General features: G+C 43.0%; 1 long non-coding RNA gene across 2 annotated transcripts; it reads right to left on the minus strand.

Annotated features, from left to right (window-relative positions):
• Positions 1–13,395: 13,395 nt before the first annotated feature.
• On the minus strand, positions 13,396–18,457 carry LOC122085592. Of its 2 annotated transcripts, none has more exons than XR_006142166.1 (4): positions 18,322–18,457; positions 17,934–18,097; positions 13,831–14,060; positions 13,396–13,700 (listed from the first exon to the last, which is right to left on the minus strand). It is a non-coding gene; the product is annotated as an uncharacterized LOC122085592 (long non-coding RNA). The 2 variants fall into 2 exon arrangements; XR_006142167.1 differs by having other exon boundaries at positions 18,299–18,442.
• Between the last annotated feature and the right edge of the window lie 1,048 nt (positions 18,458–19,505).

Consider the following 19,505-nt stretch of genomic DNA (forward strand, 5'->3'; position numbering starts at 1 on the left):
TGGGCCCCTACCCGCCTGTGGGCACCCACCTGAGAGGGCAGGGGGGCTTCGGGCCCAACCAGCAGGCCCAACCGACGGGCCAACTGGCGGGCCACCCTACCCGTCGGTCCTAGCAGGGGCCCCTGGCCCAACCGACGGGTGGAACCGGCTGGCCCTACCGGCGGGCCCCTACCCGCCGGTCCAAACCGGTGGGTAGGACCGGTGGGCCAAACTGCCCACCTGTCTGACCCACCCGTGTGGCCCCGAAGGTGATTCTTACGTCCGATTGGACCCAAATCGGACGTGTGACCTTCTTTTGACGTTCTAAACATGATTTTGTCATCGGATTTCACTAATTTTGATCCTAAAATGGTGAAGTACTAACCCCGCTCAATTATGTTAGGTTCACCAAATCCTACCCGATTCGCAGCAGATCTCACCCGTACCGAACGGGAATCCTTGTACGCTACAGGTAAGTGGGGAGAGGATGTTTGGACTTGTTTCAAGGCATTGTTTGGCATTCATTTAATTATATCTAGTCTAGTCATGCCATCATGAATATGCTATGTAGTGTAGTCATTCCTCACATTGTTATGTATATGTGCTATGTTTACTTTCTAAATGCCAATTGAATGAGATGTTTATATGTTGAATGTGGACATCATGGTGCATGATGCATTGATAGACTAGATGCCGTAGTCGACTTGGAAACGAGTGCATTGGTGGCCCGTGGAATGGGACACGGAGGCACTATGCAATCGTACTATGGTCATATAGGAGCATGCGGTATTAGGATTTTCACCATCCCGTGCTACGACCCTTCCCAACAGGGGTTAAGGTGTTGGGTTATCATTTGGGGGAAGCAGTGGTCGCGGTTGTCGGGTCACTGCGGCGGTTAGACATAACTCCCGACGGGTCATGTAGGACAGCCGGCAACCCCGGTGGTACATTCAAGAGGGCCAATCGTACTGCTTTTAAATTGCTGGAGTCAGCACCTTTATTTTCAGTCATTTACATTTCTGTTGAGAGCCGATGGACGGCATTGTCTTTACTTTTCCAAGTACTCACGGTGGGCCTTCTCCGACAGCCCTATAGGCGTACCGCGGGAGGGAGTTCGCGGCTCGTACCCGGAGTATACGTGCACTGTGGTTGTAGTAGCACTAAAACCAAGGACTTAGTAATGTTGTTTAGGTGGATGTGATTTAAAATGAATAGCATGGCATGTAGTGCATATGATTGTGGTTGGATGTGTGGACTGCTGTGTGATCCATCTTTCTACTTACTGAGCTAGTGAGCTCATCCCACGTGTACATCCCTTTTTAGACGATTTTGAAGGTCATACATCTGAGGAGCACGGGGTGGGTCCCACAGTCGAGTTTCCTGATGAGGACTGGTGGACCCCTGAGGAGTTAGAGCACGGCATTGACTGCTCGTGCGAGAGCTGTGCTGCGGGACAGCAGTTCTGAGGCCGAGCTGAGCTCCACCTTTGAGGCCGTGCTGAGCTCCACTTCTGAGGCCGAGCTGAGCTCTTCTATGTGATGCCAAGCTGGGCTCTAGCCTTGATACTGAGCCGAGCTGTGTACTCTGATTGTTTTGGTGGATTCCCTTATGTACTTGATATTTGAATTTTATTTTATTGTGTAAATATCATGCCTTCGGGCCCAAATGTATATTATTATTGTATCACAATCCGGGTATCAAGTATTATAGGATTATTCACAGGTAAAACTTAGTCTTCCGCTGATCTGATGAGTTTATATTAGTTGTGTGTATGCTGTGGTGGAATACAGTATCTGATGATCCTGGCAGGTTTGGGTTAACCGTGTTAACCCGGTCATTGGCCCGGTTCAGTGTGAACGGGGTGTGACAAAAACTCTATCTTACTTAATGACTTCAAAAATTAATCACTTCCATCGTAATGCCTCAACGTTTCGAACCTTATAATAGTTTTTTTTTTCTCTTTAGTCTCTTTAAATATTTGTTTTGTCACTTTAATTAATAACTTGAGAGTTAGCCTAATGATTGTGACTTAAGTTGATGAAAGGTTAGGGTTGGTGAAAATAATTTATTATCTATTTGAACTTATTTTCATAAAAATAAGCTTTTGGACAGGTTATAAGAACCTTTATTTCTTTATTTACTTGTTATTAAGTGTTTTAATTGGATTGGATTATGAATCTATAAAATGAGAGATGTTTTCCAAAGGTAGGTGGGCACCAGTTGGTGGTGCTCTTGCACTGCATAGGCTTACCACTTGACAGTTCTATTTATTAGAGACGAAGGGGGATTTTTGTTCAATGCTCAAGCATAGGGAAGGTCTTCCTATAATTCAAATAACCAATCTAAAAAGGATCAAAACAATGTGCTTGGTGGTTCACCGGTGGATGCTCACCGGCTGGTGTACACCCTCCAGTGAGTTCATCGGCTAATGAAACCGAGAGGCGATAAAGTCCCATTTTTACATCTACAGGGTTCACTTGCGGATGCTCACCAGCTGATCCGCTGAAGTAAAAACTGGGGTTTCTCTGCCCAGATTTGCTCCATAGTCCACCTGGGTCCTTTTTGGTGCATACATGTATGTGTGGTTTCCATAGGGGTTGTCTATCACAACTTAATTCCTTATTTTACCCCAATTTAACTTGTTCACAAGTTGGGCTTGGTTATTATAGGGTTGGTTCATGTGTAGAGCACTCTCACACACTTCACCTAGCTTAAGTTTAGTGTAATGAGTGAGTTAGTTAACATAGAGTCACAAAATATACTCAATCCTCCATTTTACATGTCTAGGTTAACCAAAATTGGGGAATTTCTGTTAGGGTTCATATAATGACCACCAATGGCTTATGTGATCACTCTGATCCACCATTCATGTACCCAATTTCATTTTCCCCAACCTAATGTTGGGTTAGAATGGTTAGTTGTAGAGAATTTGGGCAAGGTCCACTATTCTAAGTTTAGTTGCCCACTTTTGTGATTCAAGGTGGGGATTTCATAAGGAATTGTCCATAGACTCAATGGGGTGGAGGAATCTGGAGGACTCTACACCTTTCCAGAGGAAGGAGCAGAGGATGGAATCAATGCCTTTGTATGTATTGGAGGGTAGAACAAAGATACCCGACGAATGCAGGTACATGGATTGCAAGACTGATTTGATGAGAATCAGCCTACCTACATAGAAGAAAAGCTTGCCTTTCTACAACTGGAGCTTTCTCCTAAAGAGATCAAGCAGGGAAGAATAATGCTGATAGGTGAGCCTGGTGGAGATTAGAGGGAGACAAGATACATAACAGGGAGCAAGCCAATGGAGAATCTTAAAAGCAAGGAGGTGATCTCTACGGGCATCTGAGACACTCGAGAGGAAGAGGTTAGATTTGAGAAGGTTGATACGAAGACTCGAGTGATTTTCAAAAAGGCAGAGGGGAGGCCATGATGTTGGAGTCATGAGGTCATCAACAAAGGTTTAAATGGGTGAGTATGAGACCTTTGCATTTGGGAATTGGGAGATGATGTGACGGACAGAAGAGGATTGGATGGGCCTGGAGAGGACTTCGAGGGCAAGCAAGAGTAGGAAGGGGGAGAGGGGGCATCCTTGTTTGATACCCACAGAGGAGAAGTAGCCAACCGTGCTACCATTGACAAAGACAGAGATGCGGGGAGAAGAGATACAAGAATGGATCTAGAAGACAAAGAAAGGGGGAAAGACATTTGGAACATGACGTTGGAGATAAAATCCCAATAGATGGAGTCGAAAGCCTTGTGAATGTCAATTTTGAGCAGAGCAACAAAAGAATGGGATTTATGCTTAAAGTCGTTCATAATCTCATGACAGAGAATGATGTTATCAACAATGCTTGTACCTGCTATGAAAGCAGATTGATTGGCATTGACAAGAGAGTCGATAACCAATTGGATACGACTAGCAAGGATTTTGACAATGAATTTGTACAAAAGGTTATAAAGAGAGATAGGGAAAAAGTCAGTCATGGCTTAAGCACCATCCTTCTTAGGGATTAGATACAGGAAGGTGTGATTGACACCCTTAATTTGGGAGGGATTGAGGAAGAAGCTTCTAGTGGCACAGATAACGTCTTCTCAAATGATGTGCCAGCAGGCAGCAAATAAATCATATGTTGAAGCCATTAGGGCCATGGGCTTTGTTGGCTTTATGGGAGAGGATGGCAGCAATGATCTCATCACCAAAAGGGATGGATTGGAGGGAGTGATGGAGGCGGTCAGAGATGAATTTATTAAGTAGATTTGTAAGAAGGAGAGGAGGGGAGAGGGAGGGGATTGAAAGGGTCGACAAATAGGAGACATCTTCAGATTTGAACTTGAAAAGGGTGGATAGCTCAATGCCAGAGTCAATGAGAAGCTTGGGGATAGTGTTGGCATTGGTTTTGGCCTTGATGTATCAGTGAAAATAAGTGGAGTTACTGTCTCTAAGCTCCAACCACTTAATTCTAGTTTTTTTTACAAAGGAAGCTTTCCTTTTGGGCCAGAAGATTAGAGAGCTCAAAGGCAACAAGTTTTTCTTCATCAACCATAAGACAATTGTGGAGGTTAGACAAAAGTCCGATTTGGATGAGGTCAAGCTTATTCTGATAGGAAAGAACGCAATCAGAGATGTTCCCAAAGACGTTGGAGTTCTAAGTTTTAAGGGCTAGTTTAAATTTCTTAAACTTTCTGGCAAAGGCAATGAGGGGGGAGCTGGAGTGGACAAGGATGTTAAAAGCATCATAGACCAGAGGCAGGAAATCTGAGTGATAAGTCCACCTGTCAAAGAATTTGAATGGCTTGGGGCCAAAGGAGGGGATGGGTTGGACAAAAAGGGAGATGGGGGAGTGATCAGAAATGCCAGGGAGATCAAAGCAGGCATTGGCGGGAGGAAAGGAATCAAGCTAGGATTCATTAACAAGAATTATGTCCACTTTGTAAGTAACCCTATCATTGTTGCTAATTCGATTCTGCTAAGTGAACTTGGATCCTGACCATCTGAGGTCATTCATACCAAGATCATTAATGCAGCTGTTGAAATCATTGGCATAAATGGGATCAATTGGTAGGCCACCCCACTTTCCATGACAAGCATGGACAACATTGAAATTGCCTCCATTGCCCTAAGGAAGGTCATCAGCCATTGGGGTAAAGGATCGGAGGTCTAACCAAAGAGATACGATTAGGGGCGCAGTTGAAAGCATAGATGAAAAAGAAGAGATAGGGAGGGAGAGGAGGGAAGGAGAGAGAAAGGTGGAAGGCTTGAGAGGTGGGGTGGCCAAGGGGTTGATGTGGATAGAATTGGGGTACCAAAGAACCTAAATGTGACCAATGGGGAAATAGGCATGGTTGGAGATGTAAGACCAGGAGGGTGCTATCAAAGAGGCAATACGAAGGGCATTGGCCTCAAGAACCCTATTCTCTAGGAGGAAGCAAATGACTACCTTAGAGGACTAGATGTGAGAGCGGATAGCAGATTGTTTTGTATAGGAGTTGAGACCTCTAATATTTTAGATGATCCAAGGAATCATTTGGAATGGGAAGAGTTTGGCAGCAAGAGCTCCGGGAAGCTAGGGGAGAGAAGGGTGGAGACCGTTTAGGCCTACGAGAGTACTCCTTAAGGGGAGAGTGCTGGGGGGATCCTAGGGTTCTTAGATTTTAAAGAAGCAGATGGAGGGATCTGACTTTCTTCATAGGATCAATGGTAAAGCCAGCCATATTTGGGGAATGCTTGGAAGAGGAGGCATTAGGGACAAGAGAGGCCAGCCCAGACCTAAGAGAGTTCAAGGATGATGCAGTAAGTGGAGGCAGGTTAATGGACCTGGCAGTAGGCCCTGGTTGAAGACTATGGGAGGTGGGAGTAGTTGTCCCTGGCGAAAGGACAGGAAGTTGACCAACAGAATCAACAATGTTTGGAGAAGCCATCAGCCCTAGTGGAAGATCAGAGGAGATGAGACCGGTTGTCCCTAGCAGAAGACTAGGGAGTTGACTAGCATAATACCATGTTTGGAGAAGCCATCAGCCTTGGTGGAAGACTAGGGGAGGTGGGAGCAGTTGTCCCTAGTGGAAGGCTAAGGAGTTGAGTAGCATCGGTGAGAAGAGAGAAAATAGAGGAGGTGTTGTCAATTGGGGGCACGACAATCGTGGGTTCTCCCATAGTGTAACCAAACAAGAGGCCAAAAGCAGCCAAAGGGTAGAGGGAGCATGTGGCTCCAGTAGTAGAACAAAGTCTATTGAGGTAGGGTAGCAATCGAATGAGCCAGGAGGGGCGGTTGCATTGAAAACTGAGGGGCCAGTGGAGCAGGCAGTCATCAGGCTATCGGGTTAAGTTGCAGGGCTGGATGTAGGGCAAAAGTAGATCACGGTAGCATGGGTAGTAGCAGCGATAACAGAGGGCCTGCAGAGCAGGCGGTAAGTAGGCTATTAGAGTATATTTCAAGGGTGGTGATGACACCTTCCAAGGCATAAGCAGAGCCAACAACGAGGGCAGAGCTTGGCACGAGGCCAGGGGTGGTTGAGGTAATAATGATGGCACCTTCCAAGGAGAGAGGATGGGTTGTATAGACACCATCATAGGCAAGAGACGTATCAGCTAGGGTCGGGTAGGGGAGGCGGGCAAGGAAGATGGGTTCAAAGAGATATGGCGGGTCATGGCCAGAAGGAGGGTGGAAGAGTCGTGGTAAGTCGGGTTAAGGATGGATTTGGTATAAGGGTCAGGCATGTCAGGAGGATCCGCAAGAAGGAGATAAGTGGGGTGGTTTAAGAAAGGATGGCCAAGATAAGGAGGGTCCGAAAAGTGGGTAAGGCTAGTGGGACCAAAAAAGGAAGTCTAGATATGGGTGCGACCACCTACTAAGGGGATTGTCATAGATGAAGGAAAAAAGAGGAGAGGAGACAGGGAAAGAGGGTTGTCGGCAGGGGTAATAATGTCATGAGAGGAGGAGAGAGTGGTAAATAAAGGGTGAGAGGAGGGGGAAGGTTCGAGATAGATTCAACAGACAGCAAGTGGATCTCGCTAGCTTGCAGAGCAGGAGTGTGAGAAGCGGGGATGGTTGTGTGAGAGTAAGGAGAGGAAGAAACCCTCATAAAGGAGAGGATGATGTGGATTTGGAGTCAGAATAAGATGGATTGGATAGGAAATGGAAGCAATTGGGACCAATGGACAAATGAATAGAGTTTAGTAGACAACGAAAGTAGGTCTAGAGCGAGGAGAGTCAGGATTCTCAGAGAGCTGTGGTTTTTCCATGTGGCTACGATTCCAACGAAGGATGTGGTGGTGCCTTCTTCTTCAAAAGTTCACTTTAGTCAGCTCAAGAGTAGAAGACGTCGGGCCATCAGTTGGGATATAATTTTCAGTAACTGGGGTAGCGTTTGGAGCGTAACTACCATTCTTGTGGTCGATGGATCTGCAAATGGTATGAATAGGGGGCAACCAATCATAGTAAATTTCCTGAGTGAAAGAGAAACCATCGTCATTGTGGATGTCCACCGAGGTAGGTGGGGGACTTTTGCAAAGATTTCAACGCAAATGCGAGCGTAGGCCAGATATTCTTGGGTCCTCATTCTAAGGTCGGAATAGAGAGGTTTTTCAAGTATTGACCCAATAATGCTAAGGCCCTTTGCACACTAGAAGTGAAGAGGTAGGTTTGGAAGGGTAATCCATGCGGGGATGGTCTTGAACTCCACTTTGGTGAAAGAAAGGAACTGGTCCCATTGCTTGAGGAAGATTGGCTTCTTACCAACCATCCAAGGACCATCATTTAGTGCAATTCATCTCCACATCATTTGTAAATTTGAAGATAAACAAGCCATTGTCAAGAGCGTCATCTAGAGGGCACAAAAGATCGTCCATTGGAGAGAAAGCGAGGACTTCACAATAGGGAATGGCAGCCTACTATTGAGGAAATGTCCAATGAGGTAGTTTTTCCAGTTGGCAATCTAGAAAGTCCAGCAGACTAATAGTGCAGAAACCAACCAGATTATCTGCAAGGTGGGTGGGGGGATGAAGGTTAGAGGGAAACCAACGAGGGAGGGAAGAAAACTTAGAGAGGCAATAGAGGCCCAATATTTTAGAGGGGGAGGAAGAGGCAAGGGAGAGGAAGGATTAGGAGAAGCGGAGGTGTCAGCCAGGGGAATTAGGGAGGAGAGGAGGAGTTCACCGCCGAAGGAGGGTTGGTTATGGAGAGGGTTTGATCTCTCACTTTGAAATCAATGAGTCAAACTAGGAATACTGTATTTGAATAAAATTAGTAGCTACTAAAATGGATGGTTTTTCCTATCTACTAATTTCAAGTGTCAATAGAACTCAGAGATCTAAAGCCATAAAAATGAAAAAGCACCATCTTTGAAGGAATAGGGATCTTATGAGGGGTCGGTTCCATTGTTGATTAAATTTTAGTTTTGAGACAAAAGAAAAGGAAGGCTGGACAGGAGGCTGGTCAACATGGCAATTACCAATAGAAGGGAGTCAAGAATGGTTTATCATATTGTTGAACAAAATTTGAGCTAAATTGAAAATTCCCTAGTTAGATAAAAAGGGCTTAGGTGGATTTGAATCACTATCCCCTTAAAACATGCTTGAGACATGCTTATGTTCCAAATGCTCTACCAGCTAAAGGTCTATCAAATAGAGTTTGTAATTACAAATAACTACAAGATGTTGTCACAAACCTTGCTTTAAAGAGAACTACTCTATAGGGATCTGAAATTAACTACCGATAATGGAAAAGAGAGGGAATTTTCACACTAACAAAATTATGAAGGCAAATAAACAATTTATGAAGATTACATGCAATAAAAATAGTCTGATGATTCAACAAAACCACTTTTCTAAGTATGCCAGAAGCGAACCAAGATAGGGTATAGAAATAACTACCTTCAACATTCAAACTATACATTCCATAGTTCATCTGGTTGGGAAACCCCAAAAGACGAGGAAGAACCAGGGTTGATTTTGATCCCAACTTGAGGTAGACAGAAATATTTTCCATGATAAATAGAGCATATTATATAATGTTATCTGATTAAAGTGAAGTTAAGTCATTAATTGGTCCAATTAAAGCAAAACCAAGCATACCGCATAAATTGATCTATATCCAATGTATTCAGTCATACAATTTTTCATCAAATTCAAGAGAAATCTTTGAAATGAGAACTAATGACAGCACCAATAAATAAATGAGTAGGGCTCACTGTTTTCTCGGGCTTATTTGTTGTTGCCAGTGTTCATTGGTGGGCTTTGGATCATCTTACAGTCATCCCATTTCACCGCATCTCTCTTATGGGGTTACGACTCAACTCATGCCGATCAAAGATATACAATTGGAGTTTAAAGGCGTTAAATGGAAAGTAAACAGTTATCGGGGATTACCTCAGTATAGCTTTCCTCACAGCGGACTGGATCGGGTTGCACCATGTGTCGATCCATATGAACAGTGACGAACGAAAGGTTGTGATGATCTCGTTAGACAATATTCCACCCTCTAAATCCAAGGATTGCAATGGAGATCATTGGAGACACATACTCTCAACTGGGAGAAACATAAGAGAATAGGAAAAAAGAGATTAGGTCAAAGCCCTGATTGACTTTATGGTTAGAACCCTCTTATTTATAGAGAATTGGCTAGCTAGGGTTCCCAATCCTAGTGGGTCTAAGATTACCCCAAGTGGGCGACCCACGAAGGAACCGGGTCGGAACCCAGTTCGACCCATATTATTTAACATCTCCCACTCGCCCACGCAGGGTGGACATACTCAATTGTTCATTCTAAAAGTCTCTCTACCATATGTTTCTTACCATACAGGAAATGAAGCGTGCGACCTAACGAGATAATACGAATGTCGAAGTGCTATATCAAACTTCCATCTAACCAACATAGCACATCACTCATAAATAATATGGGGTACCCTAAACAATCCAATTACACTTAGTTTAGTATTCTCGATCCCTCGTGATGAGCAGTGCTGACCTTAAAACATGCAATGTGCTTAAAACTATATCAAAACACAAATACGACAAGTTGCCCGGGCAATAAGCCACAAAACAAGGGTACAATTTTGAATAGTTTTCTCTAAGCCCACATGTCAATCCGACTATTCCCAATCGCTTTCCCAATCGTGTCCTGCTAGACCGCATCATCCATGATCCTAAGGAGCACGTCAAAGTAGCGTCGTTATGCATCCTTTTCATGACATGGTCTCAGGTAGAGGGTATCCTTAGGATCAACTTAGTTTGATTCAAGTGGCTCACACAGTGACGAAGAAGGGATCCATTCAGTCACTCTCACAAACGGTCGTAATAAAACACATACAGTATGAAATGTATGCTATGGTGCAACTCCCATTAAGGTGGGTATGTCACTCATAAAATAAAAAGAACACCATACGAGTCTTGATTCAGTCACAATTTCAAGCACCTAACCTAAGTAAATCAGCCCATTTGCCCCTATGGCGTTTGCCTGAGTTCTCATACTTGGGTAGGCTACACTAAGACGTGGGATCTCTATGTTTGACCATAGAAAGGCCTCATCTTAGCTCTAACTAAGGCGCCACTTAGCTAACAAGTTGTATATTCATCTCGCTTACTATCTTTAAGCGCCAAGGTGAATCACCCATGTGATTGGGTCGATTCAAGCCTGGTGAAATATTTATAAAATAAAATGTGTACACATGTAAATCACCCTAAATAGTTATATGTCTCATATATATAAATCAAGGAGTGATAATAATAATGTCTAAAGAAAATTTCAAAACTTAAAATACAAATCATCCACGTCTAAGTCCCAGATTCCTAACATGAGTAAGGAAAATGTCCCGAGCAATAGGTTTAGTCAATAGATCAGCCACCATGCTACTCTTAGAGATATGCTTCAAGACAACTTCCCATTGTGCAACCATTTCTTGAATGTGGTGATATCTGATGTCTATGTGTTTGGCTTTCCCATGGAACTTGGGGTCCTTGGAGAATGCCAAAGCTGTCGTACTATCACAGTGTACAAGCATTGTATCTCCTGAATGAGTGGTAACACCAAGGTACTTTAGGAACCTCCTCAGTTAAATGGCCTCCTGAATGGCCACCGAGCATGCGATGTACTCGGACTCCATTATGGATAAGGAGATACAGGTCTGCTTCCTGCTACTCTAAGATATATCCCCACCTCCTAGGACAAATGCATATCCCGAAGTAGATTTGCACTCATCTCTGTCATTAGCCCAGTCGGCATCTCTGTAGCCTCTCAATGTTAAATCCAAACCACTATAGGTGAGGGTGAGATCAGTGGTTTCACGAAGGTATCGAAAGATTCTTTTCATTGCCTGCTAATGGCGTGGTCCTGGATTACTCTGGTAACGACTGACCATGCCAACTGCGAAGCATATATCTCGACGTGTGCACATCATCACGTACATCAGACTGCCTATCAGTGTTGTATAGGGTACTTTGGACATTTGATTCTTTTCTTCATCTATCTTAGGGCAATAGTCAAGGCTCAAAACATAGGCCTTGTCCATGGGAGTGTTAATGGGCTTAGACTTATCCATGTGGAATAGTTCAAGGATCTTCCTTATGTAAGTCTCTTGAGACAAACTAAGAATATTCCTAGAGCGTTTCTTGATAATCTTGATGTCTAACACAAAGTTGGCTTCAATTATGTCCTTCATCTCAAAAGTAGAGGCCCAAAAGGAGGGTGTAGACTATGATGAGACTTTCTCCTCAAGTGGTGAGAATTGCCTCAATTCGCCTCATTCTTGCCATTGTCACAAAATTGAATTTGGAGCTCTTTCAGATGGATGTTAAAACCACATTTCTCAATGGAGAACTAGATGAGGAGATCTTTATGGATTAACCAGTGGGTTTTGAGGCTAAAGGACAAAAGTGCAAAGTATGTCATCTCAAACGTTCTATATATAGCCTTAAACAATCGTCTAGGCAGTAGTACTCTAGATTTCATCATACCATTATCTTTATTGGTTTTGAAATGAGTGAAGATGACCTTTGTGTGTATGTGAAACAGTGCAAGGGAAGTTTCTTTATTCTATGCTTATATGCTGACGATATTCTATTGGCTGGGAATGACATGGAGATGATTATCGCCACTATTTCCAATGGTCTTATGCCTAGGGGTTAGTTCAACTAACTCATATACCTAGTTCTTACTCATAGAACTCAGTTCATCCTTCATAGCAGGTTTCCACTTATCCTTAGTAGGCAAAGAGAGCACCCCTCGCAAAGAAGCGGGCTCATCCTCATCCTTTGGAACACAAATGAGAGCTTCCCTTCAATCTCAAAATGACGACAGAGAATATTCCCACAAGTGCTCCTACGCACGAGGAATCCTGATGATCGTCTTGTGGTATACTCCCCATTGGTTGGTACACTCCCACTAGGCTGATGATCAGTCTCACTTTCTTTGGCGATTATAGAATAAGTTAGTTCCCCATCCTCGCTAAGAATAGATGAGATGCTTTCCTCGCCCTCTATCTCAAAGAGGTCGAGGTCCCTGCTGGAATCACCAATGCTTGGAAAATTTATCTCAATAAAGTCGATATCCTATGACTCTATCTCAGTCATTCCTCCGTCAAGTTGTTATCATTCATAACGTAACCCCTTTCGAGCTGTCAAAATATCTTATAAAGATATGTTTCCTAGCTCTAGGGCCAAGCTTCACAACTTATGGGAGGTGCCATGAACATAACTTGCTGATCCCCATGGTCGTATATACCCTAAATTTGGCTTTGCGCCCTTCCATAACTCATAGGGGGTCAAAGGAACTGATTGTGAAGGCACTCGATTAAAGATGTAAGTAGCAGTCAGAAGAGCGTCCCCCCCCAAAAAGATATTGGGAGGTTGGCTTGCGCTATCATCGACCTAACCATATCTAAGAGTATCCTATTTCTTCTCTCCGCTGCACCATTTTACTATGAAGTGCAAGAAATGGTTAACTGCCTGCAAATCGCCTTCTCCTCATATAGTTCTTTAAACTTGTCGGATAGATACTCTTGTCCCCAGTCAGTGCGCAGAGTTTTTAAGCTCTTACTTGATTGATTCTCAACCACTGTTACAAAGCAATTAAAGCAATCTAATGCCTCGTAACGGTGAGCAATCGATACACATAACCGCATCGCGAATAATCATCAATAAATGTGAGAAAATAAGAAGCGCCATGGCGTGCCTTTACATTCATAGGTCCGCAAATATCTGAATGGACAAGTTCTATAAGCTGGGTAGCTAGGACTGCCTTTCCAAAGGGCTTCCGATGAGCTTTACCTGCTAGACAGGGCTTGCACATAGGGAGGTTGACTTTAGCGAGTGGGCCTAAAGGCCTTCTCTAGCTAACCTAGTCATCCTGTCCCGCCCTATGTGTCCCAATCTAGCATGCCATGTAATAAATTCAGAATTATCACATATATTAACTACATAAGAAATAGATGAAGCAGAATCAATTAAATCAAATTTAAAAAATCCATCAAATTAGGATCCACGTCCAACAATAATACCGCTCAAATAAAACTCTAAAGTGTAACCGTCAATATGGAATGAACATCCAAAAAGTAATAATGCAGAAACTGAAATTAGATTATGCTAAATATCCGGTCATAAAGCATGTCGTGAAGAAGCAAGGTGCATCCATTACGCATCTTGAGCTACTAAGTACCAATTCCTTGAACTCCCTCACTAGTGCCATTCCCCATGAACATGTTCTGGGATCCAGCTGGAATTCTACGATAATCTGCAAAACCTCCTCAATCTCGCGTTATATGTTTTATTGTTCCTATACCCACAATCCAATCAGACTATGTATGGACAACCAAAACATAGGTACAAACATATATACAGGGAGAGTGGGATAGAAATGGTACCTACTTCGGGTCAGTGCAATCACGAGCAAAGTGCCCCATTTTCTCACAGTTGTAGCATTTGACCTTGGATAAATCTTTCTTTCTGCCACACTCGCCTCTTTTGCGCTTGGCGGGCTTGCCTTCTTTTGGTGCCTGGTTTTGAGCCATAACCTGATTTCTTGGGTTACCTTGTCTTTTGCGCTTGCCTCCTTGGGCAACTAGGGTAGTTACACGGTTCGCCTCTTGGCGCTCTGCCTCAAGTTCCACATGTTGTGCAACATCAGCAAAATTTCTATTGCTGTCATTGTGTGTGAAAACATCAGCAAAATTTTTAATTCTGATCAATTGTCTCTTAGGGTTGTGGGTTAGGTGCTTGCCCCAAAGGTTGAGGCCTCCTATTGATTGGTGGCCTACCAACAGGACGAGGGCCCCGAGGTACACCTCGAGCGACACCCTCGGATCTAGTGCATACCATCACTAGTGTACCTGATTTGTATAACAATTTCGTATAGGTTAGTATTACAACTCATTGCACAATTGCTCGAAGCTTAGCACGCAATCTTGTGCACTTCCATCCCAAAACAATCAAAGAAAAGTGCACATAATAATTCAAACTCTAAATTTGTATCTAATTATATGTGTCGGCCCAAATCTCCCCTATAAACTCATAATTTTTCAAAAATGACCTTCAAACCTTCCAATGCAGGCCATGTAGGACCCACGGGTGGCATAGGGCAGCCACTGCCAAAATTAGTGGGCTAAAGACCGGTGGGCATGGTTGGCTGAACCCTGCCAGTTTCATACCCACCGGAGTTGCCTGAGATCTACGTTTTAAAGGGTTTATACCCCTATTTTTCTGCCTATTCTCTCTCCTTTCTCCTTCAATCCAACTCAGGGATTCCTGGGTGATTCCATACGACTCAACTCACCGAATCGACGCAACGATCCGTTCAAGTTGTATTCTCCCTCCTACAATCATCAAGGTAAGTTCACAAACCCTCTTTTTCTCTCTAAAATCTGGGTTTATCCCTTTTTGATTGAAAATTTGTTAATGTGGTTGGAAATTTGGTTTTTCCTTCTATTTCCTCCATGGAAAATTGTTTACAAGCTAATGTAGAGCTTAGATTGTGGTTTCCAAGTACTTTGATCCGTAGAGTGGAAACTTTGGAGAGATTTTCCCCTTTTTTATGCCCTAACCATCGATTTTGGGGCTTCTACTGCTCATTTCTCTTCTCTGTGTAATTCTAGCATTCCATTTGCGATTTCTTTATTTCCATTGCAATATTGGGCTTCTATAGCATTCACTATTCGTTCCATTGCATACGTTGCCCCAATTTGGGTGGCATGGTTGTTCTCAACTCTAATATAGACTTGCCTAACAGAGAGGGCAACAACATTAGGAAATTTTATACCTAACCATTCTTGAATTCGTTGTTTACATTTGAATCATAATTCCTCAATCATATTAGAATTATCAAAAATTGTTTCCATTGAAGTGTATACCTTTCATTTGGCTAGGTTCCCTAATTTGAAATTTCCTACTTGCTTGGTAGACTTATTTGAAATCTTTCCATTTCTTATTTCGAACCCAATAGTGATATGCTATCTCTTGTTTAATCAAGTACCGTACCTTGTGTTCTCTTGAAAGGATCTGCTCATATTCCATATTCTTGGACTTATTCATGCATTAAGGCTACATCTCATTGGGATTACTGTACACCTCAATCACCACATGCATCATCTCATTGACCACTTTGCATCACTTGTGTTTACTTAGTGATTTCCATCATCTTAATCCTTCTTATCTATGTATTGAATCACTTGGCCGGTTTAGGTATCCAGGTTTGATAACTTGTAATATGTTATCTTAGATCATATTTCCTAAAACTTTCTACTATATGCTATCATAGCTCATTATATTCATTTCTTTGATTCCACTTCTACTATCTGTCTCAACTTGGTACTCCTTAAACTTTAACTTTTCATTTTACATCATTTGCTTATCTCTTTTCTTTGCATTTTCAAGATGCCACCACGAGAAGGCAAGGAACCTATCGATCCATCAAAGAAGAGGAAAGCTTCCAAGGCCAAGAAGAAAGAGGTGGGGTCTGGTTCTTCAGCCCCATCACCATCTACAGAATGGGAGGATCTTGAAGACCTATCCAACTATGATGAGATGGTCTTCTATAGTTCGAGAGCTACATCCTCATGGGGTACTTTCCGCTCACTATCTGTGATGTTAGAGAAACAGGTGGTTGTGGAGCATTTTTCCTGCATTCACCTCTTAGAGAGGTTTTCTGCTCTTGGTTGGGAGTCTATCCTCAACATCGATCGACTGTGCTACAAGGACTTGGTGAGGAAGTTCTATTGCAACCTTGAGGCTACAGAGGAGGAGGGGGAGTTTGCCATAATCAGTATGGTGAAGGGTGTGGAGATCATCCTTACTGTGGATAGACTGGCAGAGATTATGGGTATCTCCTCAGAGGGCATCCACTACTACAGTCCTCCTAGGACCGGAGGGATAGGGTCACTGATGAGCCAGGACATGCAAGAGCACATCTATGAGGTGATCAGTGGCTCACAAGCAAGACCTGCATCCGAGTTTACCTTTTCCCCTGCTGGCAGGGTATTTGCTAGATTGGTGCAATTTAACCTAGCTCCTAAGAGTGGTTATAGGAATCAGGTGGGTTTTATGCCAACCTACCTGGCTTCCTGCTTGTTGTCTGCCCTTGAGGGCAATGTACCTAGATGGTGCCTTCCTTACTTCATGCTGAGGTCTATACACCACCATGCCATGCATCCAGAGGACGCAAACCTACCCTATGGCAGAGCTCTCACTGGTTGACCTTTCTGGGGAGGTGGGATCGGTCCCAAGGGACAAGTTCACTAAAAGGAACTTGAGGCAGATGAACCTGCGTGCCTTGATGGTAAAGCCCCAGGTAGCTGAAGAGCAGGGAGGGGATGTGCCCATGGATGATGATGAGCTTGACAAAGATGATTGGGATTATTTCCCGTACCAGGAGGAGGGTTTCCAGGGGGTACATGATCATAAGGATATCAGAGAGGTGGAGGTCTGGGAGGAGGTGCCATTGGATACTAGGGTAGTAGATCTAGCTTTGCCTGGAGCTAGGGGTTCTAGATCAGCCAGAGCTAATGGCCTAGATATCCCTAGTGCTTCTGGCACACAGGCCTCAGCTCCCCCACCTACCGGAGAGGCATCTCCTATATGACCTACTATCAGAGTTTAGGACCTTGAGGGAAGGTCAAGCTACGCTTAGAGTTCAGCTTGGAGAGAGTGCTGCCCGGGAGCAGGAGCTTCTCAGGAGAGTGGATGAGAACACCAGTAGAGAGCTCCAGATGTGGAGACAGTTCGGAGAGATGGAGTCTTGGTTTCACTGACTCACCTGGGATATGTCCCACTCTTCTAGGGTGATCTTTGTGGATGTCTGACACTTACATAGGAGAATGGTGTGCCTCTATGATTGATTCACTCATTGGGACACCCGTCTCGGCATCGACTCTAAGGTTCACTTAGGAGAGCCTTTCGATGTCTCTAGTGACGACTCTAACTAGTTATTTAGGGTGATGGCCTATTACCCTCTTCTGACCTTTTACTTGTCATTCTTACTTAACTTTTTAGCTTTATTTGACAGTCTTAACTATTTTAGGATTTATAGTTGACTTTCCTACTTTACTTATGTGATCGGACTAGTATAGCTTTAAGAAATGATAGCATCTGCCATTCACTTTGTAATTTATTTCATTTGTGTACTTAATATTTGAATTGTGATTTTAATAGAAATTGTAAAATTTTGAATGGTTTGCTTATATTAAACTGCGTGGTTTAATGGTGGTCGTGTCGATCGCCATATATTATTATCATATTATTTTTGTTGTCCATCAGGTTTCATGTTGAAAATTTTTGATTTTCTCATTTTACGCCGTTATGCTGTCGAAATTTTGTTAAAATTTTCGCTAACAAGCGAGTTCAATTATGACAATTTCAAAACTAATTAACCAGGATTCATTCTATCAATGCATGCATGCCATGAAAAGCAAGAGTTACAAATTTTACATTTAGTTAAGGCTTTTAAACTTTTCAAAAGGTTTTTATCTTCACCCACCTTAGACCTATTATAGTTTCTTTGGGGTCTAAGCAGTATGCCGTAGGCAGGTAGAGCATCGCGCTTTAATACCACCGTTGTCACACCTCACTCGCACAGAACCGATCCGGTGAGCGAGTTGACTCTAATTAACTCACAACCTTCCAGGATCAACAATTCAGTATCTGTAATACAACATACATCAATTAATCTAAGATAAAACCTCTATTTTCAGCAGAAGACCTGTTCATAATAATACCGGTAATTGTTTCCCAAATACTTGATACCCAAATTGAGTTATAAGAGTTATATATATTTGGGCCCAAAGGCATGATATATACACAAAAATATAACAATTTAAGCATCAAGTCATCAAAAGGGAGTACATCAAAATAATCGAAAAGATCACCCATTGCCATGCAGCGCAATCCTTGCACGTGCAATCGGCATCGTGCTCAAACTCATCAAGGACCCACCAGTCCTCAGAGGAAAACTCCACAGTGGGGCCCGGCTCCTGATCTCTAGGTGGGTAACCTGTAAAATCACCTAAAAATATTTGTGCACGTGGGATGAGTTCACTAGCCAAGTAAATGAAAATGAAGACCACATAAGGAAAACCATACAAACAGTCACAACACATATGCACCTATATGTATGCAATTCATTTTAATGCTATTAACTTAACAACATTACTAGGTCATGGCTATGTGCTACTCACAACCACAATGCGCGTATGCCCCAGGTACAAGCCGCGAACCCCATCTCATGATACGCCCACAGAGTTGTCGGAGAAGGCCCACCGTTGGTACCAGAATTTAAAACGCAAGCCAAATTTTAGAAAATTTAAATGACAGAAAGTAAATGGGTGACTCCACTCAAAATAAAAACAGTACGATCGGCCCTCTAAATATACCACCGAGGTTACCGACTGTCCTAGCGATCATCCGTGCGAACTTCTAACCACTGCAGGAGTTCGACAACTGTAACTCAATGCTTCCCCCCAATAGTAACCCAACACATAAACCCTTGTTGGGAAGGGTCGTAGCACAAAGGGGTATATAAATCCTAGTCATATGCTTCTACATGAGCATAGTATGATTACACGATGGCACCACATCCCATTCCATGAGCCACCATACACTCGTTTCTAAGCCGACTACGGCATCTAAAATCTAGCATGCATATCATGTCCAAATGAGATCCTTTCATCACATACATCAAGACATAATGAGTATTCAATCATAACACAAAGCATAGCATATTATGTAAATGCACATTCAAATATGTGATATGGCATATGTGATGTCTAGTCTGCACACATGTGACATGATGACATGGTTAGACTAACATATGTTAAATGATGCATAACATTTTAAAATTTAAATCAGAGTCCACTTCCCACTTACTTGTATATGTACACAGTGCTTGTACCTAGCACATAAGAGATCTGATGTGTGGGTACACGTATAATGAGTGTAACCTATCATAAACATAATGGTTTATCATTTCACTATTTTAGGGTCAAAATCATCATGTTTAAACACTAAAATCGGATTTAGAATCATAAATGGGGGTTACCCATCCAATTTGGAC

The sequence above is a fragment of the Macadamia integrifolia genome, chromosome 8, assembly GCF_013358625.1.
Source record: "Macadamia integrifolia cultivar HAES 741 chromosome 8, SCU_Mint_v3, whole genome shotgun sequence".
In the NCBI taxonomy this organism is placed as follows: Eukaryota; Viridiplantae; Streptophyta; class Magnoliopsida; order Proteales; family Proteaceae; genus Macadamia; species Macadamia integrifolia.